Raw genomic sequence first — 23558 nt, forward strand, 5'->3', positions numbered from 1 at the left:
TGTCAGATGACTGCTATAGTCTCTTCATGGTTCTGGGTTGAGCAGGACATCTACTCCAGACCTTGCCTCAGAGGAGCCTCTTGGTGGCTTCAAAGTTATTCTCTCATCAGAACAGGATTCAGGGTCTCATGTGGAGTTTTACAAGTTTTGGTCACAAAAGTCTGAGGTAAAGTATACTTTTTACTAGTTACAGTAGGAAAGTAGGAAATTGCTATTCCCATCTAGACTGCAAGCAAAGAACGTTCTAGCCAGGGGGCTATATCTCACCAAGATTATACTCAACAAGGGCCTTTTGGCTTCTTATGGGAAGGTTGGGTCTGCATGATGACCCACCCCATCCTTGCAGCTAACTCTATTTTCCTACTGTATAACAAAGATCTCTTTCTCTCTGTCTCTCTTTGTCTTCTTCTTTCCCCTCCCTCTCTCCTAACTCCAATATCCAGAATGTCTACCATATTTATTTATTTATTTTTGATTTTATTTATTTATTTGACAGACAGAGATCACAAGTAGGCAGAGAGAGGGAAGCAGGCTCCCTGCTGAGCAGAGAGCCCGATGCGGGGCTCGATCCCAGGACCCTGAGATCATGACCTGAGCCGAAGGCAGCGGCTTAACCCACTGAGCCACCCAGGCACCCCTGTCTACCATATTTAAATTGTGGATTCCATTTAAATATTAATTTACATGATATTTTAGAACTCAGAGTAAGTCCAATTCTATATAGAACCAGGCGATGTTCACTGAACTTCTCCTCACAAGTCCCCTTGCTTGGACTTTCATATCCCCAGCTTCCACTCCTTTTTAGGGCTAGAATGTCAGTTCTGCAATTCTGAGCGACAGCCCTGAAAGGGCCCTCTCTCTATCACACAAAAGGTGTCCAGTGGGGAAAAGTGTCCCTGCAAAATGTGCAGATGTCCTTGGATGCTTCAGATAAAGCCCAGGTCTCAGCGGGCAGCTGCTGGGCCATTCAGGGACAGTCAAAAGCCCTTTTGGAAAGGGAAGATCTCCATAGCCCATGGGAGCAGAGGGAGTGCCAGCAATCTTGTTAGCACGTCAAGGAACAGATTTTGACAGATACTTCCCTGCTTTCTAGTACCAACTTCAAAACCCTCCCTATGCTGTTCTCCCTGGGGTTGGTGATTAGTTCTCACTGTTACTTCTTCTGACACCAGCAAGAGGCTCTGTTTGTGCCAAGCCTCCCTATAGATACTGTGGCTCTGCCCATCCAAGCAGAGCATTCCTGGGAGACAACACAGAGTTTGCTCTAGGACTCCAACAGGGAACAGAGGAGGATGAAATTGGCTCTCTCTGAGAACAGATCACCCACCATGTGGCCCAGCTTGAGCTAAACGCACAGAATGTGAACTCTGCCCTCCTATTCCTATTCCCTCCCTCTCCTCTGCCTTTTCCAAGCAATCTCTCAGTCTAAGAAGAAGAAGAAGTCTGACTTCCTTGGGTGACCACTATCTCCAAGCTAACATTTGGGAATAGGCCATAAGAAGGCTCAAAAAGTCAAGAGCACCAGACAGGAAAAGTACTTATGGATGTATGTAGTACGGATGTAGTATGGGCGTTATGGATGTATTGGAGTTTTAGGGAGTGATGACACAGAAGGTGGTAGGATGGGACCAAAAAGCAGCATGGTTACAGTCTTTCTGAGACAGGGGATGGAGACATAGTGTCTTTACGTCCCTTCCAGGCTTATGATTTAGTATGTGCAAAATTCTAAGCAGTACATCCATCATTTATTAGGTATAAACATCTCCTCTGTGTCATGCTCTAAGTGAAGAACGCAAAGGTGAACTAAGCATGGTTCTGAGTTCAAAGACCCTATAATCTAGAGGAGTAAAAGGCATTTGGGTATCCCTCCCTCCCTGCCTCTTCTCTCTCCTCCCTCCCTTCCTTCCTGCTTTCCCTCTGTCTTTTCCATCCAAGGCAAGGCAGAGAGTACTAAAGGAGGAGTAGCTCTGCGCAAAGGTGAAGAGCACAGGCATTAGGTTTTCAAACTGGCTCTGCCAGTTAAAAACTCTATGATATTGGGCAGGAAATTTAAACTTACTTGACTTCAATTTTCTTACTTATGTAACCGGAACATTCATGATACCTATCTCACAGGGTTAGTGTGAGGATTAAATAAAGTAATAAATATTAAATGTCTTCCCATATAGTAGATAATTAGTAACTATTCATTGAAAGAATGAATTACAAATAAAGAAATGTTAGGGAAACGTAGCAGAGAGGTCCTTAGTTGGGAGGGACAATATTTGAGATGGTCTTGAAGGATGAAGAAAATCCTGACAGGTGTAGATGAAAGCTATTTCAGACAGAGGGAACAGCATGAGCACTGACGTGAGAATGAGTGGGTTGCACTTCCTGGAGAGGCAAGTAAGAAGACTGAAGATATGGAGGGAGGCTATACTGGGGCAATTGCCAGAAAGTATGTGCTTGATCCTCAGGCGACCGTGAATCATAAGTGAAAGGATTGGCCCTGTTTTAGGAAGTTCAGTGCGGCAATTAAAGAGTAGGATTATACTAGAGATTAATTGAAGATGGGGAGATGAGTTTGGAGGTAGCAATAACCTCAGTGAGCTTAAATGAGGATCTTGACAAAACTAGTGGTAGTAAAAATAAAGGAAAAGGAAACCGAATCAATGGCCGCTGGTGACCTGTGGGATGTAGAGAGAGTGAAAGAGAGGGAGAATCAGAGTTGACCCTGAGCATTTAGGGGAGAGATCAGTTAGAAGGCCATGATGCCAACTACAGTTTGTGAACACAGAAAGAGCAAGAGTTTTGGATGAAGATAAACTATGTTCTAGATGGTGAATTGGGAAAAATTAAAAATTATTAATTTATTTATTTGCGAGAGAAAGAGGGAGCAGAGTAAGAAAGAGACAGAGAGCGAGAGAGAGTGCACAAGCTGTGGGGAAGAGTAGAGGCAGCGGGAGAAGAAGACTCCTCACGGAGCAGGGAACCTGACACAAGGCTTGATCCCAGGACCCTGAGATCATGATCTTGAATCAAAGGCAGACACTTAACTAACTGACTGAGCCACCTAGGTGCCACAGTGAAGTAGGAATCTTGTAGGAAACCCAAGTACAGAATTTCAATATGTAGCTAGATTGATTGTCTGATCTATCTATCTATCTATCTATCTACCTATCGTGACTGAAGTCCAGGACACAGTTTACAAATGGAGGTAAGAATGTGAAGCCATTCTCTTAGGGGTGATGAAGGGTGTGATTGAGAAGTGGCTAAAACCAGTCTCAGTTTATGGGAGTGACATGCTAGACTTGTGTGGATCCAGAGGATCCAGAGAATAGAGGACTGGGAGCCAAGTAGGTAGGATGAAAAGATGAGCGGTTCTAGAGTGTTCACCACAGTACAGGTAAAATGTGTGGCCACTGGGCTTCGACTGAGGAAAACCAGGGAGGGAAGGGGGTAAAATGACTGAAGACCAAGGGAAAACCAGATAGCAGGTCAAGAGGGTGTGAGAAAATGGGTGATGATAGAGGGAGATTTGACAATTGAAAATCTGAATGTTTGGAAGCTCTGAGTTGTGAGTTTCAAGATGCAGAAGGGGTAGGGACAGAGGTCATTGGAGTAAAGAGGGCTTGAAACTGAAGGAGTCAGGAGTTTGGAAGGACTGGAAGTCATTGAACGTAAAGATGAAATGACAGAGAGTGGAGGGTGAAGAGACTGCCACTCACATCCTTGAGGAAGTTCTGGTCATTTCCAGAACACCTGTAGTTGAGGTAAGAAGGATGGAGAGATGGTACAATGGATGGACTTATTGAAGCAAAAAGCTTAAATTTAAGTGGTTCTGGGGAAAACAATATTCAGGATGAATTTATTGATTTCCTTCTGTATGCTTCAAAGAGTTAAAGCCTGAAGTTGAAGGACCAAAGGATATCTACCACAAGTAATTATCAGTAGACTATAAAAGCATTAAATATGTTAAGTGCTACACTATACTGGCCACACATGGCTTGAGTCTGGTGCCTTTGACCAGCCCACTTGATAAACAACAAATGTTCCAAAGCTCACGAGGCAGGTTCTAGCCCAGGAGAGTCGAGATACACATCATGGAAGAGGTGGACTTGGGGTAAACCTCGGGGGAGGGGTAGGAACCGAAGGGAGAAGAGCACTCCAAACAGTGGGAGACAGAAGACATGAACAGAAGTGGAACGAATAGGGCAGATTCTGAAGGTTGTATAGGAGGGGTGCAGCTGGGGAGTTATGGAGGACAAAATAGGAATGATAGTGGGACCAGAAGATGGAGGCACCACACTCTGTTGTTACAAGAAGTCAAAAGCGGCAAAATATACCCAGGTTGGTTTTCCTGTGGTCATAGTAGGCTTGGGCCTTTTTTTTTTTTTTAAGCATTTATTTATTTATTTATGCGTGTGAGAGAGAGAGAGAGAGAAAGCATGGGTGAAGGAGATGAGCGGGAAAGCAGGCTCCCTGCTGAGCAGGGAGAGTAACACGGAGCTCGATCCCAGGACTCCGAGATTATGACCTGAGCTGAAGACAGATGCTTAACTGGCTGAGCCACCCAGGTGCCCCGAAGGATTTAGTTTTTACATGGGCCCCAAACATTCTTATCTATGATCGCCAGATCCTGAATACATGTCTGTCTCCTAGTATTTGCCACGTGGTAGGGCTGGGTGATAAGCCAGTCTTTCTCTCTCTACGGTCAGCCACTGCAAGACAGAGACCACCACCTGGGCACCCTCCTCAGTCAACAGGGCTCTGAGCATCCTGCAGAGAGCTCTACAAATATTTGTGGTGTGGATGAACCAATCCATGAGTAACTGTTGAGCATAAATCAGAAGCTATGCGCTTAAACTGGGCTACGGGGCTTAGCCAGGGGCCTCCCACACCTGAACAGAAAGCATCATGGCACAAGGTGAAATTCTGGGTTTCCAAAGAAAAGAATACAGGAATGACTCTCAGAGCCTTTGTTAATTAAAAACACGAATAGCTCTTCAGGGAACATTCCCTGCCTCCCATTCTCTCTCCTTGCACTGAATGGCAGATAAGGTGGTGTCTTTGCCTATGCTTCGGACCGCATTTAATTAAACGCCTACATTGACTGCTTCCTCACATACCTTGTTTTATTTCCTTTCCTTCCTTCCATGCTAAAGAGGGCCAGGACTAATACTAATGCATATGCTGTTAAACCTTTTTAATTAACTTCAACTTCTTCCAGAGATTTATGTTTAAACAGTAAATTTTTTGTTGATACTCAAATACATGGGCGGCACTCAGGATGATGTATGAGGACTCTTGTCCTCAAAATGATTTCTCATGACTTACCACCAGAGACGTTTTCATGAGCCTCTTTTATTAAAATAATAATACTCAGCAAAGCAATAATGCTTTACAACCGGCAGCTAATTAACCCGCCCCCCCACCTCCACCTCCCCAGGTCAGCATTACCATCTGCAGGTGAGCGATACGATCGTCACCCAGTGGGTCTCCCCATACCTCAGAGTCAGCACTGCATCTCTCTACGTTTGAGCTCCAGCATCCGTGAGTAATGATTTTCATTTAAAACACATCTTTGTTCTTGGACTGTAGCTCCATCTATTACTTCCGTTATTTATTTTGCTCTCATTTAAGACCTTCCCCGTGCCGAGTATCAGTATGTCTGATCTGCTGTTGACCTCCCCAAACAGGATTTAGCCATGCCTTGAAAAATCCAATGGACCTAAAACGCTTGCTTAATTGCAACATCCATTTATTTTCCTGTAACTCTAAATTCGCACACCAAGTATTTTTAATCATGATCTATGCTGTCGATGGTGATCGCAACACAGCAACACCCTGCCAACCAAACCAGTCTAGCTACCCAAGTTCTCGCTCCATTCTTCATGTTGGAACAACATATTTTCTACCAGCCGCTGTAGTTATATTCCATGTTGTACCATCGGCGAGCCAATTATTTCAATTTTGGCATCGGATTCAGAAGAGGGTTTAATGATCCTCAATAGTATAAACTGAATTTTTATTCCTACAGCAATTTAGTAATGATGATGACATTTAAGCACTTAGAAAGCATTTCTCATCTTCCCACCACTGACAAACAGGAGGCCAGATGATAACTTTAGACCCTTTTCTGCGTGGGTCCAATGGGGACCTCAGTCTCGGCACCATTTTGCAATAATTATGGAACCCAGACTTACCCCTGCAAGTCTGATGGGGGCTAGAGAAAGAAAATCCCCCAGACCCAGGGCCTGTCTGCTGGGGTTTCATTTGGAAGTTAGAACAAAGTCCTGGGTCTTGCACATCTATTTTAATTAACTCATTTATTCACTGATTCAAGAAATATTTAATGAGTTTCTACTAGGTAAGGAAACTCAGCCCCCGGAGAGAGACTCAGTTGTATGAGGTATGCTCTTTTTCCTCTAATCAAATTCAACCCCAACCCTCTAAGTGAGGCCCAACTTATTTGAATACTTCATTTATGCACATGTTTACTTCACTCATTCTGCAAACATTTACCAGGCCCCTTCTGGATTTAAGGGACTCTTCTGGGAGCTGAAACATTTATGGAAAAAAAAAAAAATCTAATCTGTCAGCAAATCCTATTGGCTCTTCCTTCAAAGTAAACTCAGAACCTGGTCCTTTCACCCCCCTCACTGCTATATACTGGGTCAAGTTAGGAAAATCATGCCCCTAAATTGTCAGAGGCTCCTAACTGGTCTTCTCGGTTCTACCCTTGTCTCCTGATACTCTCTTCCCTAAAAAGCAGTCTGAGCGATGCTTTAAAACCAAGTCCCACAATTCACAGACCTGTAACCCTGGGGCAAATAATACATTATATGTTAATAAAAAAAAATCAATTTTTCATTAAAAAAAAAAAACAAAACAAAGCCAATTCTGATGGTGTCATTTTTCTGTTAAAAAGTGTCTGGAGGTTTCTCATCTCAGGGTAAAAGTGAAAACCCTTTTCATGATTTCCAGCACCCTCTGTGGTCTGGTTCCCTCTTTAACTTCATCTCCTATTCTTCCTTTGGTGTTCTGCTCTGGTTACTCTGGCCTCTCTGTTGTCCCTCAAACATAGCAGTCCTACTCCTGCCTCAGGGCCTTTGCACTTGCTGTTCTTTCTGTCTGAGACGAGCTGCCGTTCATTATCCACATGGTTCAGTTCCTCACTTCCTCGGGACATCAGTCATCAGTTTCTCAGGAACTGACCACCTTCTTTAAAATTAGCACCACACTCTTGCACTATATCCCTGTTCCCATATCCCTTTACCTGCTTTCCCATTTTTCTCTATAGTGCTCATTCCCATCTGATATATTATTTATCTTACTTATTTGTTATCGTTTTGTCTCCTTCCCTAGAATGTCAATTCCATGAAGACTTAGACACTTGTCAGTTTTATTTACCGGTGTATCGATGTCTGACACACAAATGTTAAATAAATATTTGTTACATACATACATACATACATACATACATAGGTATAGTAAGTATAGGTAATAAATATCACTGCCAAAGTCTTGAAGAAACATCTGATCAAATAGGAGCTGTATCTGAAAATAAAGAGTGAGTTATATTTTCAGAGAGCTAGAAATCAAAAGCTATGGTAGCTGAGAGGGGAGGAAATTTCACTTGGCCAGGTTGAATGAGCCTGCTAAAATCATGGCCCTGATTTTTCTACAGGTGTGTGCTGCTGGAAAAGAGCGGGAATCCGTGTTGCAAGGACAAAATGGTCCCTTGCCACAGGACCCCTCCACTAGACTAAGGATATCCCTTGGGTACTGGTGATTGTGTACACTGGGTGAGGTTTTCCTGGGTCTTGCTGGCTGTTCCAACAGGGAATCCCTCTTTGTCCCTCCCCAAAGCTCACAGATAATCCCAGAGAAGGCTCAGCTCCATGTTTCAAGCGGGGAATGTTCCTCAGGCTTGTGCTGTTTTTACAGATGTCAGGGAGGGTATCATGGGGAGGCAAAGGCAGCGTAATTTCTAATGCCTTCTTCTGACAGGACATGTCAGGTTTGTGCTAGTTATCTTGGAGCCTAACGGGATCTTGAGGATAAATCTCTTATTTTGGTAGCGCTTTAAAATAAGTGGCAGTGGTTCATGCATAATTACTTCTGAATTATCTAGAGGAATCATCAGGTTTGATTATAGATGCATAATGAATTTACCAAATTTGTGGGTATTAGGGAGATATTAATTCCATATGAAACCTCACAATTCATTCATGTGCCATTTGTTTTCATTCCTTTTTTATAATAAGCTAATTAGTTTAAATTATTTGTACTTGTACAAGGTCCTGAAGCACATATAAGGAATGATTATACCGGAGAACCCAATAAATGGGAAGCTTTGGAGGTAGCATTAATTGTGATAAAGAGTTCATAAAGCAGTAGATGTTCAATTTCCCCATTTGGGGTGGTAATAATAGGTCTAATCATGACACCTCCATAAAGTCATAGGAAGTCCCTAATTAACGTTTTTGAGTTCAGATATTTCAAAGAGGGTGGAGGAAGTCATTGTGCCATCGGGAGAATGAAGCAGAAAGAGAAAGTCGACCTTGTTCGAACAGCAAGGCCTTATTAACTCTGGGCCAGGGGGAAGGCAGGCGTGTGTGGCATCTGATCCGCCTGGAGAAATCCTGCAGGAGGAACGGAAGCTTCTGGGGGTCACCGGGAAGCTGGGATTTCAGTTCCTCAGAATGGGAAGATGGACTTGTTCACATTGGGGCCTCACTGGGGCCTCAGTATTTTTAAGGACTTTTGGTTCTTTATGTGGAATTGACACCCTCTGACCGGTGACCAGGGGCTAGAGTCTCTGAGGGTTGATGGGCAGGAAACTTCTTTCCTTAGGGCATGAGGAGGAACAAAGGCAGGACAGGGGGCCTGGATCTCGCTTCCTCAGGGATCTGTGGCCTTAGTCACAATCACTACCATACTTTGGGCGCCAAGTAAATGTCAGGCACCATGTTAAGCACTTCACATGCCTTATATCATTGATTCCTCTGCCGCCCTATGTGCAGACGCTCTCATGGCCTCTATTTCACAAGTCAGGGGCATGAGGACGAGAGGTCATGTAATTTACTTCACCAAAGCCATCTGTTTGATCAGGACAGATTGGGGATGGAATTCTAGGGATCTCTGACTCTGAAGCCCTGCACAGGGTCCTTATGCCATACAGTCTCATCTATGGCTCCCAAAAAGCCAAGCTGTTCCTATAACCCCTATTATTATGACTCCAAATGGGCGAACTTAGAATAGTTCTTTTTTATCAAAATCTTAATTTTCTCCAATTGCACATTTCTCAAAAATTGAAATCTCAAAATTTTCACTCCGTGGGCAACCCACCGGGTAGGAGGCATTTCGTTTTCCCTCTCCGGGGTCTACTTCAGTGGAACAGCAACAGAAGGCCCGGCTACCTCGCGGGTCTCCTCCTGCCATCAGAAGAAGCTCTACAGGGGTTAATGGCAAAAAGAAGTTCTGCTTTGAATGAGATACCAGTTTAATTTATATTTGATTTAAAAAGTCATTCATTCATGCATTTAGCAGTGGTATTTGTTAAATGTCTCCTACATTCTTAATTGGGTTTTGTTGGGGGAGGGGAGAAAGAGAGCAGGTATAATAAAACTCATGCCAGACACCTTGTTTATAATTTTCTTAGGAAGGATATATGTGCACACCTGAGAAGTTAAGTAAACAAGAGAGTGATTGAATAACCAGGCAACTGAGAGATGCAGTAAGCTTTCTCTGGTCCAGCAGAGGTGACAGCCCTGGGGCCTTGGTCCACAAAGGCTTCTTACAGGAAGAGGGATGTGGAGTGCTCATGGAAGGGTGGACAGGGCCAGGGTGACAGGCCCTGGCCAGGGGCCAGGCCCCAGCTGCACAGCCAGGAAGCCAAGCTCCTGGCCTCCATCAGTGACTAGGTTTCACTCTCTTGTGCCTCATTTCTTCCTGAAAGATGGAGATAATGACAACTTACAGGGGTGCCATGAAATTCAAAGAGGGAAATGGATACAAAACTGCTCTGACAGATGCAAAGTGCCGTGCAAAGGCCGGAAAGCACTGGGCAGAAAGCAACCCCAGGGGCGTGTGGGTCTCTAACAGACATAACAGAGCCCTTTGCTAGATCACTTGGACGCTGAGGCCCAGCTCTGTCCTGGCAGCAGGCAGGGCGACACGTCGTCATCTAGGGCCATGAGCAGAGCCCATCTGATCAGTGGGAGAAGCTGGGCCAGGTGTGATAAGACCAAGGCCCGATTTTGCAGGTTCACCGGCTTGGGGGGGGGGGTGTTGGTGGCGGTGCTTGATGAGACCCAGAAATGGGAAGTAGTCAGGGCAGGGATGCCTTTGATGTTTGTTTCATCTCTCTCTCTCTCTCTTTTTAAGATTTTATTTAGATCACAAGTAGGCAGAGAGGCCGGCAGAGAGAAGGGGAAGCAGGCTCCCTGCTGGGCAGAGAGCCTGATGCAGGACTCGATCCCAGGACCTTGAGATCATGACCTGAGTCAAAGGCAGAGGCTTAACCCACTGAGCCACCCAGGCGCCCTGTTTGTCTCATCTCTTATGCTATCCAATGGAAAATGACTTCTTTGTTCTGCTGTAGCCACAATCAGTCCACTGAAAATGGTAGTTGAAAAGATTATCTTTTACATGCTCATAAGGGGATCCCGGGGGAGATCCCACAATGTCTCCCCATAGAGGAACCTCCTTCAGGGTAAGGGCCCCATGTGTCTATTACCTGCCACACCAGGCCCAAAGCCCCGCACACATCTCAACCTCAGTCACAGGGAGACCATAACCCCCCATTCTAGAGTTTAACGTTCTTGAATCTTCCTATCATGGGCTTCTGGTTCCCAGGGCAAATAGGACCTATTAGTTTCTCCTCAGAGAATCTCTTCATCTTCAGATCTCTGTATTTAGTTTCATTAGGATGCCGAGTGAGGCTCATGGTTAGCACCCCCCGGCAGGTGGTTAGGACCCCCGGCAGGGGGTGGAGAGTGGGACACCTTTTCTACTGGGGTCCCTTGAGGGTTTCACTCAAAGCTGCCAAAGGATGTTTTTTCCTTAGCATCCAAGATTGTTACCACTTCAGAGCTAAGAGGAGGAACTAATCCCAGGCAGGTGAAGCCAGCATATATAAACCAAAAGGAACTTTGAGGGAGGGACGTGCCCTTTTTTTCCGATCTCTGATTTGCCTCTAAAATGTTAAAGTTGGTTAGAGGATGGGTCTTTCCGGGCAGACCTCTGAGAAAGGAACATCCACTGAGAAGAGACTGTCTATGGTAACTTAAAGATGAAGAGGAGCTTGGAGAATCTAGGAGGCCCCACTGCTTTGGAGGGATGCCCTTCTCTTGCTCCACCTAAGCATGCGAGGGCCCCACTCCCCCTTCTACTTCTGTCTGGTGGGGGGGATTACCTTGGACCACATGCCTCCAACTGGACAGCCACAGAGCCTGACATCGTGGGAGGTCTGAGCCCCTCAGAAGCACAGACTCTTGATGCTTGAACTTCAGAAGAATCTCTCCACCCTTTGCCTTCCACTCTGCTTCAGCTCTTTCGATTTTATTTCACACCTTGAGTGTTTTAAGGATTTGCTCCTTTTTTTTTTTTAAGATTTTATTTATTTATTTGACAGAGAGATATCACAAGTAGGCAGAGAGGCAGGCAGAGAGAGAGGAGGAAGCAGGCTCCCTGCTGAGCAGAGAGCCTGATGCAGGGCTCGATCCCAGGACCCTGAGATCATGACCTGAGCTGAAGGCAGAGGCTTAACCCACTGAGCCACCCGAGTGCCCAAGGATTTGCTTCTTCAGGGCTTTTGCCTTCTCTCCCTACATGTTATTACTGTTTTGTTACGTAAAAGGACAGAGGTTTGCAGAGGGCCATCCATGGACCCCAGAGATAACCCTTTGCTCTTTCCTGGCCTTTTGAAAAAGGCGGCTAAATGGTTGGATTTTAATTGGGATGGGAGAAGGCCCCGAAAAACGTTTCCAGCTCACCCACTGGCCAAGACCGCGCTAACCATGGGTCTCACCCCCAGAAGACAGGTGGTGATGGCATACATCCGTCCGTCTCTTTGTGTTGATGACTTGGAATCTGACAGTTCTGCCAAAGATTTGGGAGGGAAGGGTGCAGGGTTGGAGTACGGGAAGAGGGCAAAGAGGGGGATTAGTCGTTTGAGTCAGGATGATTTTTCCTGATGTCAAAGCCTCATCCTGGAGAGCTTTTGCTGTTGCTTGCTTTTATCTGGAAAACAATATGAGCAGCATCTCTCAAAATTAGGTCACAGCTTGCAAAGGCAGGGCCCCGCCAAGGTGCTAACTGCTTGAATTCTCGGTGGGTTTATACAGCTCTCTGCTCTGACAAATGCCTTCTTTGTTCCCCTGCAAAGTCTGACTTGCTGAAGCCTTCACGCCTGCCTCTTCTCTCCTTCACCCTTGCACTCCCCCCACAAACAACTGAATTTGGAAGGTTAAAAAATCACTTCACTTGTCAACTCAAATGCTTTCCTTCCTCCTGTCAAGTTGTTTCATTCCTACCCAGGAAAAGAAGCTACTGTATCACTCTGGGGACCAGAAGCCACTCTGAGAAGAGTGGCTGTGTAATTTTCATAGCACTCTCGTGCTCTTGGGAGCAGGGTGTGCTGGTCTACCCTGAAGAGATCCATGAAGCCTGTGCCCCAGACATGTCAGTGGGTTGCAGAATGGCGGGGAGTCCTGATGGTCTGGGCTCAGGTCTCTGTGTGGCAATAATATGATAGGAATCCCACCCACTCTGTTAAAAATGGCCAACAGTAGCAGCACCAGCAACCACAGACATTAGCCCTTGTTTGGATTTTGAGGAGAAAATTAACTTTCTCTTATTCTTTTTGTTCCTGATACTGTTGGTGATTAGGATGTCTTCATAATAAAACACTATGACCCTTGAAGATGGGCGGGACTGGGGAAGGGGTGAGAGGAGATGTTAGAAGTTAAATAGAACTCTCCAGAAGTGGGTGGAAATGAGAATCCTGTAAGTTCACTGGACCGGGGAACTATCTGTTTTTTATGCTCTGCCAAGGAGTCAAAAACTGGAGATATCTCTGGAAGTGGAGACACAGCAGTGTTTGAATGTGAGTGGGCTCAGGCAGGGCTACGCAGCTTGTACTCTGACGTCGGAAAGATGCCTGCTATTCCTGTCATTGATATCTGTGAGATCTTGGGCTATTACCTTAACCATAGTCTCTTTGCTTCTTCATTTGTAGAATAAAGTGTTTTCATTTGCAAAAGAAGTTTTAATAAGACAATGTACTGAAAACTCTTGGCAAATAATAAGCCTTCAATAATTATTATTATTGTTATTTTATTATGTTTTGGGGAGGGAATAGAGTAAAAGATATTATCATTGAAGTCTCTAGAAAAGCTTGAATAATGACTTCAAACCTTTTTATCTCAAGTAGTAGATTATTTTTCCGATGAGATTTTACACAGAATCTCAACATCTAAAATTGGCATAAGTGAGATATAAACCAGTGGGTGGCTGGTAGTGGTTAGGTCCTGGGCACTGCCTGCTCAGCCTTCCCAGTGATTGTCTGTAGAGGCAGTTTGGACCTTTTGGGAACCCCAAAGCTCTGAGGGGCCTAGTCAGAAAACTGCTGGTGGATTGTTTCCCAAAAAAGTAGAGCTCAGCCTAACACCCAGCTAGTTAGCCTGTTTTAAAAGTGAACCAAGTGTATCAACACACAGAGAAATGGATCAGAAGCCTCCAGGTGAGGCAGGACACAGGTTTGCCAGGTAACTGTTGGTGGAATTGATGCCCAAAGATGTGCTTTTTTTTTTAGAAGAGAAGGAGCAGAGCCTTTTTCCTATTCTCACCCAGAGTGGGGCCAAGAACTATGGAAACCCAGGGCCTGCAGATGTGGTGGGAATGAGGTGAGATAAGAGAATGGGGACAATAATACAGAGACAGTCTGTCTCCACCCCAGAGAGGAGTCTAAGTGGGCTCTGGAGAGGAGTGAGAGTCGGCTGGGGTTTCCGCAGGTGGGGTCAGGTGGAGCTGTACATCTCTATCATGTCGATGATGTCTTGATGATACTTTCGTAAGTTTATTCCATTTTCCCCTTTTGCTTCCTCTTAGTTTTCAGCGCAATTACAATCTGGCTTTACTTTTATCTACTGGAAAAGACAAGGAAACAGTTTGACCAGATCGAAGCCAGCAAAGTTGGCAAAATACAATTAATGATCAATCCACAAAGATCCCCTTCTGGATACCCACTCGTTTGGTGGAGAAGATGGGCACTGCTGAAGCCCAAGGGTCACCGGTCCCTGTGACTCAGTCTCAGTTCTCCCAGTCCAGGAGGAGTCGCGTAGACTCCTTTTGCCATGTGATCCCTTCTCAAGGAAGTATTTTTTTTAAGATTTGCAGCCTTAATCCCTTCCACTCAGCCACCTCTGTTATGGAAATACACAGAAAAAGAGGGCATGGTCTTACAAGAATGAGGGAACTTTCCATGGTTCTGAATAATGTGGCTCCCTACTTCACTTTTGCATACCAGTAGGTATACCCAGCTTCAAGGAAATCATTATTTTTATACATTTCAGGACTTGGCACTTTAATTCTCTGGGGGAAGCTCATAATTCCAATTTCCTAAGCTACTCCCAAAGAAAAACACAGATACCAGCTTTGTCCTCTGCAAGCTTTCTGGTCTCCTTATTCCTCATCTTGGGGCTGGAAGTGACTCAGGATTGTACCTTGCTATTTTCATGATCCATTGGCATCTCGGTAATGAATGCTCACCACCACAGTGCCCTCATTTAGCCTAATAACCTCAATAAGGTAATATTTGATCTGTGCTAAGTATCTGATTAAACAACATAAAGTATTTAACCTATTGATCTCTTATACCTTGCCAGACCTACATTTCTGATGTGCTTTAATTACTGACTTGGAGAGTTTTCCTGAATGGGATTTGCATCTCGTTAAGATCTTTTCTTTGTCTTTAGGGCTTCCCTGTCAACAGCTTTCTCTTCTTATTGCCTCTAGGCCCTATTTCACTTGCTTCTCTTTCACTAGACCCTGCCTGATTCTGCCTGAAGCCTGACAACATTTGGTTCATCTACCAGGAGTAGGCTCCTTTAGGTGGCCACAAATCCTACTGCTTATTTTTAAAAATTAATGATCACATAAACAACTGGACTTACTATTATTCTGTCTACTCTGATTTTGGGACATGGGAAATTGTCTGGAGTGACAACCTCATTTTAGGCCATTGGTCACAGCTGTTGGATTGACCTACTCTTATATTTCACAGGGAGAGTAGGCCAAAATCGAGAGGATCACAGAAAACCATTTCAACTGGTCAATTAGTTAACTAATTTCTCTAGTCTGAACCATCTCTTTGAAAACTACAGAAAATCATACATTTTCCCCCCTTTTGCCTGCAAGGATATAGTCATGAATGTTAATAATAATTAGTTGGTTTACATGCTGTCTTTTCTTCAAGAACCTCAAACATGCTGGGTTTGTTTATTTATTTTTTTCTTCTTGTTTTAAAATTGGCTCTACACAGGCTGAGATAGCTTCTCCACAGGGCCTCCCAAAATGAGAATAACACCTCATAGGATTTACGAGAATTCTATCAGAAAATCCATGTGGAACACTTACAATAATGCTGGCCACCTAGTAAGTGCTCAATAAACAGTAGCTATTATTATTATTTTGCATCATCTAAGAAACGGGTGGGTCATGCATTTCTGGGCAAGGTCAGGCGGGGAAGAATGTACCCTGGCCCAAGTGTCTGCACACTCTGCTAAGCCCACCTGATGAAGAAATCTACCCCCCAGTCCATGTCCATCTACAGCCCCTACTGGTTCATCATAAATTAGGCTTGAGCCCAGACAGAGTAGTTTGGGGAGGAAACGGCCCTGAAAAGGCCAGTGTTCATCTCCACTTAAGCCACTGCCCAACATCAGATCCGAAGCAGTCAGAATGGTTCTCTAAACAAAGGTTCTCAAAGGATAGCTCCCCAAAGCTGGCATACCTGACAAACAATGCAAACCAGAGGACCTACCCCGAACATTTGAACTAGAATGTCTGTGATTAGGGCCCAGGTGTTCACAACTAAAACAAGCTCCTTTGGTGAATCTTATGCTCAAAGTTTGAGAACCACTTTCCACCAAGTGTTTTCTTTCAAGGCTGCCCTCAAGAGCTTGCAATCAACTTCCAAGAAAGTCTGGAGGTTGTGAGATGCCTGCTCTGCAGGAACACCTGACAGCTTCCACATCTCACCCCTTCTTCGTGTGTTAAGGGGGCAGCAATACAAGTTGAGTGTGGCCAAAAAGCAGAGGGGCAACTCTGCAGCCTCTAGAGAGATTGTGGCTTGGAGGTTCTCCTGACAGCTGTGTCCCTGGGGCAGATTGTGGGCACGAGCCACCTCCCAGGGAGCACGCAGGCCAAGTGGGATCCCTGGTGGGATGGGACAAGCCTTGCAGTGCCCCCAAAACTGCTGAAACAGAGGTTTGCGGCTATCTTCATTGCCTCTGTAAATACTGCAGGGCCCATTTTTAACTCTATGTTGGCTTTCCTCCGTCACTCTTGAAACAGTTGGGATATTTACTCCCACTTTCCAATGATGTTACCTCACAGAATGCAAACTCTGGTGCCTATAAAACAGACAATCCACAGAAAATGTGATACGGCTGGAACACACACTCATACACACACACTTCCGCGTACTGCATCACTACCTTTATTCCAAAGCCAATAAAAGTGATTTCCAGATAATCTGCTATTTTGGATTATCTGCACCACTGCTCATCTCCATTAGCATGGCTAATTGAGAACTGACTGTGTGTCTTGGACTGTTTCCAAGAGGGGAACCCATTGCCTGGATGAGAAGAGTTCCCCGAGAATGCCAAATAAATGGTTGGAAACGTCAGGTGGATGCCCACGGGAGGAGGAGCAAACTTTTAAGGACGACCCGGCCAGAGAAAGCAATCTTGCTCAGCGTGTTATATGGATTACGAAGGCAGGAAACCATAAAACTGTCCCACAGCTAGAACGTGCACTGACTCTAACAAAGATGAGGCTTGGTTAGTAAAGGATGAAGCCATTCCAAGAACCAACAGAAGATGCAATATGGTTTTCCCTGGACTAGGTATTAACACCATCCAGGAAGCTACAGGGGATGAGAGCTTGGCAAACGACTCTGCTTTTGTTTTGACTTTTGCATAGCAAGGATGAGATAGAGGCCAGCGGGGAGATCATGGGAGACCAGACAAAAGGCGTGGAAGGATTTAGCCGCTATAGAAACCCAGACTCTAAAGAAACCACCAATGTTTACGGGCCATAGACATGCTCTTCCGTCATTTAATGCCTTCGTGAAATACCCCAACTAGATCTCAAAACCAAAACACACTAAGAAAAAAGAAAAAAGACAAAAGACAGCGCAAAGTTGTAACTGCCTTCTGGGTAACTGTGTTTTGGATGGTGTCATTTTTCTTATGACATAAACTCCCAAATGGCATAGACGCTGTCTCTTAGAATAAATAGCAACTAGCAGTGGGTCATGCCTCCTGTGGGTTTCTGATAAGTATTGTTTGGTTGTATGCTGTTTATCACAAAGAGAACAGATACTATTGTCAGACAGGCTCACGAGCTGCTTTTTGCAAGAAGAATGAGAGAAAACCCCTACAACTTTTACAGTTCTATGTTCCGTCCCAAATAATAACTGGGAATGAATCACCTGGACTGACATGTAATTGAAGGAGGTGACACATTACTCAGGAGGGTCAGAAAGCTCATGTCTGGGGTTACTCTGGACCCAAAGGGTCTTTTCAGTAGGTCTCCTGGTAGCCCGAGGCTCTGCTGACTATTTTTTCCAGGTCAGCCCCTATACTGCTCCCCCCCCACCCCGCCCCCATCAGAACCAGAGGTTGTGAGCTGGGAAGATTACTGTAGAGGGTTCTGAGGACGGCTGTCTGTCAACAGCCTAGACATTGTGGTTTTCTCCATTGGGTACACAGGACACAGGATCCCCTGGGGGAGCACAAAAATGCAGATGCCCAGGCTCTACCTCCGAAGATTCTGATTTAATTGGTCTGAGGGGGACCCCCAATGAGGATAATTTTTAAAAAATACCTAGAAGATTCTACGGGCCAGCAGGATGAGAAAGTCTGAGCTAGAGGCTCTACTGTGATACCGGTGAACCGGGAGGGCCTGGCTCACTTCACAAAGCTGAGCATCAAACCCAGCCTTTGAACTCACACTCTTCATCTTTACGGGATGCCGGGAAATAAACGGCAGTGGGTGGGCAGAAGGGCAGATGGGAAGGGAAGAGGGAAAGAGAGAAACACAGAAAGAGAGCCAAAAGCCTATTGAGAGGAGAGAAAGAAGGTTGACTTTCCCTGAAGAGTTTCTGGCAGCCAGGGTCTGAAAGGTGAAAGCTGTGCTCACTTCACCCCCTGGAAAGTGTTACCGCCTCGTAGCGACTGAAGTGTTCCTGTGCCCATCACAGAGGAGTCAGGCAACTGGTGGACAGTAGCATCTGGGACTCAAATGACAAAACAACGCACAGCTCTGACCGAGAGCCCAGTACCCTACCGGCTGAAAGTGACTTCTTGACCATTCGGGAACCCAGGAAATGGGGCAGGCCCCTGGAGAAGGATGATGTTAGAAATTAAAGCAAAACAGACCATGTGACGGAACGGGAAGCCCTGTAAGGGCAGGAAGATGGAGACCCCGGTGTCCTCTCCGCTTCCCGTGGGTTCTCGGCGGGAGGGGCTTTAGCCATCCAGAGTGGAGCAGCTGACTTTTTCTGGTTCTTTCTTCCTTCTTTCTTTGTTTCATCTCTCTTCTTGCTCATTTATTTCTCCTCAGAACAGGAGCCAGGGATCTGCTCTCCTTTCGCCGACCTCTCCTCTGCAGAGAGGCTTGAATGAGCAGGGTTGGCCTAGGAAGGAGGGGCAGGAAGAGTACCAGTGCGTCTACCCGTGCAATGGATGGGGACCCGGAGGAGGGACCTGCTGTGGAGGAGGTTTCCCGATCTCCACTGGCTCTCACAAGACAAAACCACTGACTGCTTCTCTCCTACAACTCCTGGTTCTCCCCAGGGAGGTGCTGGTTTCCACTACACAAGGATAGACGGAGTTGCTTGTCATAATTAAAAACTCTTATGGGAATGGATGCCTCTGTGTTCTTTTTTGGAAGTTGTACAATTAGCGGGTTCCCAAGGGAGTGGGGAGCCCCAGGCTGCGCAGCACGGGAGAGGCACAGCCCCTAGCCTCTTGCATTTCCACTTCTTAATATACTGCTCCCTGTAACCAGCTGCAGATCCAGTCTGAGCAGCTAGAGGAGGCAGAGAGGACTTGAACCCTCCCTTTGGCGCTCTCTGGCAATTTCTGACCTCTGAGCCTCTCTGATTATAAACATGGGAGTGTCCCCATGGCCCCCATATAAAACTCTGGAGCAGGCTGGCAGAAGAAAACACGAGTGTCACTGGCCTGGAGATCGGAGGGAATTTGCTGAGAGATTTGTGTGTGTACGTACGTGCGTGAGTCTGTGTGTGCATTTGAGCCTCTGCCCCCGGCACAGGGGAAATTAACCAGACTCTGCCTATGTGGGAATTCTGCATGGCAACCTAATCAAGGCTTAGTTTTTCATTAAAATTTCCATTAATACTGGAGCTGTTTAGAGCAAGTTGAGTGGGAATATCCGTAATGCACCTTCCCCCCTCTATTACCACTCTGAGGATCAGGGAAAGGTTAGGTTGTACACTTCTACTGAGGCCACTTCTGGTTTACCCATTGTTATTATCCTTGTCCCCAGCACTTAATATACACAGCAGGCAAAGCCCAGAGAGGACCCCACAGAACCCAACCTTGTCCGGTGGGATAGTCAGGAAATGAATGAAAGAGGAGGCTTGCAGAGGTATGGAGTCAAGCACAGTGAGGGCTCATGGAATGGACGTCACTTTTCAGCCTTGAGATGAGCTGCACCAAGTGCCCCCGCCTGCTGTAAATGAGACTCGGTGGCAGACATCCCAGAGTTAGGGAAATCAGCAGGTCTTCTGCTGGGGCTGGGGATGCCGAAAGGTTCAAGGAGCTCAGGCCTCTCACCCTCTTGGGGTCATTTCTGTATCAGAGCTATCCAGAGTATCCCCATGTCTGATAGTTCTGCTGTACCCTTTCGACACCCCCAATGCTGCTCATCGCTCGGAGGTGCCCACTGGCGCTCCCTGAGTTGTGGGTTATCTTGGAAACAGATGCACCTGTTCCAGATCCCTCAAAGGTTAGTTCAGTGACACTTTGTTGAACAGCATGGCATCCTTTTTCACCCTTAGCTGCAGCCACACGAAAACTGCTTCCTAGTACATGAACACTCTGTTCTTAGACAGTAATGCCCTCCTGGCTTCACCCACAAATCCTGGAGCTCGTCCTTTGGGGGCCAGTGGGAAATCTGTCACCCTGTGCCCTCCAGGAAGAATCAACTGTGACCTTACTCTAGGTTTCTGTAACCTTCAATGTGTCATTGGTGACCTTATGACTCTTTGGGGGTGTGTCTCCATTCCCTGCACCCCACGAGAAGAGATCGTGTTCTATTCAGCCGGTATCCTCCATGTTAAGTGGCAGGGTTTAAGATGCCCCTGGTAGCTGCTCGTCAAATTCTCTTGAATTCTTATACACTTCCCTGTCTCCGTCTGAGGCGGGCATCATCGCTGTTACTGACAAACCGACTAAAGTGCATTAACAAGAAAGCGCCAACACAGCTAATGCAGTCTGCAAATGGCATTTGTGGGAGGACGCAACCTGTTTGTGCCACACGTGTTTCTTGAGACTCTGAGAATATTTAAAATATTTTAGTTTGGTAACTCTCAGCCAGGCATGCCTTTCAGGAGATATTTTAGTGATCAAGCCCTAGTGAAAGGGAACGCAGAGTCTGGAAACATACATGGGTTTGGGACCCACCTCTAGCACTAACCATGTGACCCTGGGAAGAGTTCTTAAAATTCTGTATGCATCTATTTCTTCGTTTATAAAACAGAACCTACCATCCAGGGCTGTTATGAAGATTACATGAGGCAATTTATATGAATTTAGAATAGTTTCTACATAGGCTCTGTAAGTACAAGCTCCTATTGTCTTTATGGCTGTTATTACTTCGAATCCTTGGAGGTATGATCTGGACGTTTTTGTTTTCAAAGAACTACTTAGGAGATTCTGGTTTGCACCCGTGGTTCTGAACCAACTGTGGTTTGGCTTGTCAGTTTCACAGACGTGAGAAAACAGGAAGTGCCGCAGGAGTCTGGTGAACCAGGAAGAACGCAGATTCCTGGGATCCCAGGCTTCCTGGCAAATCAGTCAAGGTTAGCTCCCTGTCTTCCTCCTCCCCATCCCGCTAACAGCCTTTGATCTCACCTCCGGTGGGGGCACCAGCTCAGCTTCCTGCAGGGGTGAGAGTGAGCAAGGACGTGCTCTAGAGATAGGGGCAGGGGGGGAAGGGAAGTGAGCGTGCAATCCACCCACCACATAACCAGCTGCTGAGAAATAGTGGGCCGGCGGTTGTTAGCGCTCTGGGGGCTGCTGAGCCTTCCAGGGGTTTACCAAGATGGGACAAATCTAACGAGCAGAAAGTTACAGCATGGCTTATTGGACAATAACCCATTTCCTTCACTTAGAAACAATGAAGAAACATTTTTCTCACTTCTATGGCACAAGGAAACAAGGAAAGCAATATCAGTGATTTGTGCTGCCTGGTTATCCAGTCTCTTTACCGACTTGGCTTATTTTCTTGCTGCGAGATATGAACACTTAGGGCTGAATGTGGCTCTCTTCTCTCTGGTGAGTTTTTCCTTTTCCCATTTTTATTTGTATTGACTGTGAGGTTTCTCATCAGATGGATTTAAAAAAATAAAGAAAGAAAGAAGCCAGTCACTGAGGTTATGTGTTGCTCATGGGCCGTGCTGGTGTGGGCATGTACATTTTGGGTCTGCGGTGTGTGAAAACATCTGTTGAAAGATTCCTGGGGAGGGAAAGGTCCTGACCGACAGCCTCAGGCTCAGGGTCCCACCCCAGTCCTACAGGACTCTGATCCCTGACATCAATCCTAGGAAATGCTGTTGCTGTCAGTGAGAAGCCTGTTGAACAAGGCACTTTGATTTGTCAGCTCTGCATCTTTTGGTCCAATTTATTTCATAGAAAGATACCGCTTTGGATTAAAACAACCACCACCACCACAACAACAACAAAAAGAAGAAAAAGGCTCCAGTCACTCCATGATGGAACAGCTTAGGGAAATAACTTTTCAAAAGTCGAGAGTTAGAGGAAATTAAAAAAAAAAAAAAATCAGAGAATGTGCCGCCAATGAATTCAATCACAGCAAAGTCCATTTCTATTCCCTTGAATTCTAGACAAACAATTTCGAGTTGCAAATATCTTTCAGAAGTACTGTATGCACAGGGCTGGATATTAAGTTGCCTGACAAACATTTCGGATCCAAACTGCCTGCCTAGAATTGGCTGCTGGGAGAGCAATAATGTGGCTGTAGAGAGAGCTCCATTGTTTGCACATAGTTGTAGCTTATGTGTTTAACGGAGTTTTGCAGATGGGAATTGCCCGGAAAGCAGCAGGTTTTTAAAGGATGAATTTTCAATGCCTGAAGCGAGGTGGCGGGAAGATTAGGGGAGAATAGGGAAGGGTGGCTTCATGAGAACCTGCTTTCCCCAGAGGGACCACGGCTATAATGACTTCTCCTTTGCTGGGACAGACCCTGCAAGCACGCTCCTGTTCTCAAACAGAATCTCTGCTCAAGCGGGATCAGCAGACGTCCCTCTGCTCAAGAGGGACGTCCTCCCTGGATCCCAAGACCCCTCCCGGGAGCCTTGTTTAGCATATTCGCAGCTGACATTTCTGAGAAGAGCATGCGTGTTCATGTGTGTGTGGGGGGGGGCATTAATTTCAGAGAACAACCCAGCCTGAGTATATTTATACTTTTAAGATTTTATTTATTTGACACAGAGAGAAAGAGTGAGCGAGCACACAGAAGGAGAGAGAGAAAGGGAGAAGCAGGCTCCCCGCTGAGCAGGGAGCCCAATGTGGGGCTCGACCTCAGGACCCTGGGATCGCAACCTGTGCTGAAGGCAGCTGCTTAACTGACAGAGCCACCCCCGTGCCCCCAGGATGAGGATATTTAGGGAAACATCCTCACTTTGGGCAGGTGCAGTGACCCTGAGAATGTCTCACAAAAGTCCTGCTGGTCAGAGGATGTTGGTGTTTCCTGATCTTGAGACAAAGCAGTTAAAATCCTGGGACCCTTGCATCCTGGAGAGGAACCCTCTAGCTTCTATTCTTTAGGACTATCAGGTCACACTCCGTAGTGATCCCGGATGTCAGCAATCTTCTCTCCGAGCAACTTCAGCACCCTTAGGAAGGGTGGATTCCAGAACTCTTGGGAAAGAGAGCTCTCCTCTCCACAGACTGCTTTTCCCTCCCTGCATAGTGTGACTGGTTGTCCAAGCTGGAAGAACCTCTCCAGAGGGCAAAAAGCCATGTCAACTGGTAGTGTGGAGGCCTTTCCTCCTGCTCTTCCTCATTAGTTTCCTC

General features: G+C 45.9%; 1 protein-coding gene and 1 long non-coding RNA gene across 6 annotated transcripts in view; one reads left to right on the top strand and one right to left on the bottom strand.

Moving 5' to 3' along the window:
* KIRREL3 (kirre like nephrin family adhesion molecule 3) overlaps window positions 1-23558 on the bottom strand; it is a 546897-nt gene that overhangs the window by 200360 nt on the left and 322979 nt on the right. The gene's annotated exons all lie outside the window — the stretch shown is intronic.
* On the top strand, window positions 21468-22306 carry LOC309841340. The gene is made up of 2 exons (XR_014299075.1): window positions 21468-21797; window positions 22155-22306. It is a non-coding gene; the product is annotated as an uncharacterized lncRNA (long non-coding RNA).

The sequence above is a fragment of the Mustela nivalis genome (assembly GCF_964662115.1).
Source record: "Mustela nivalis genome assembly, chromosome: 9".
NCBI classification, from domain to species: domain Eukaryota; kingdom Metazoa; phylum Chordata; class Mammalia; order Carnivora; family Mustelidae; genus Mustela; species Mustela nivalis.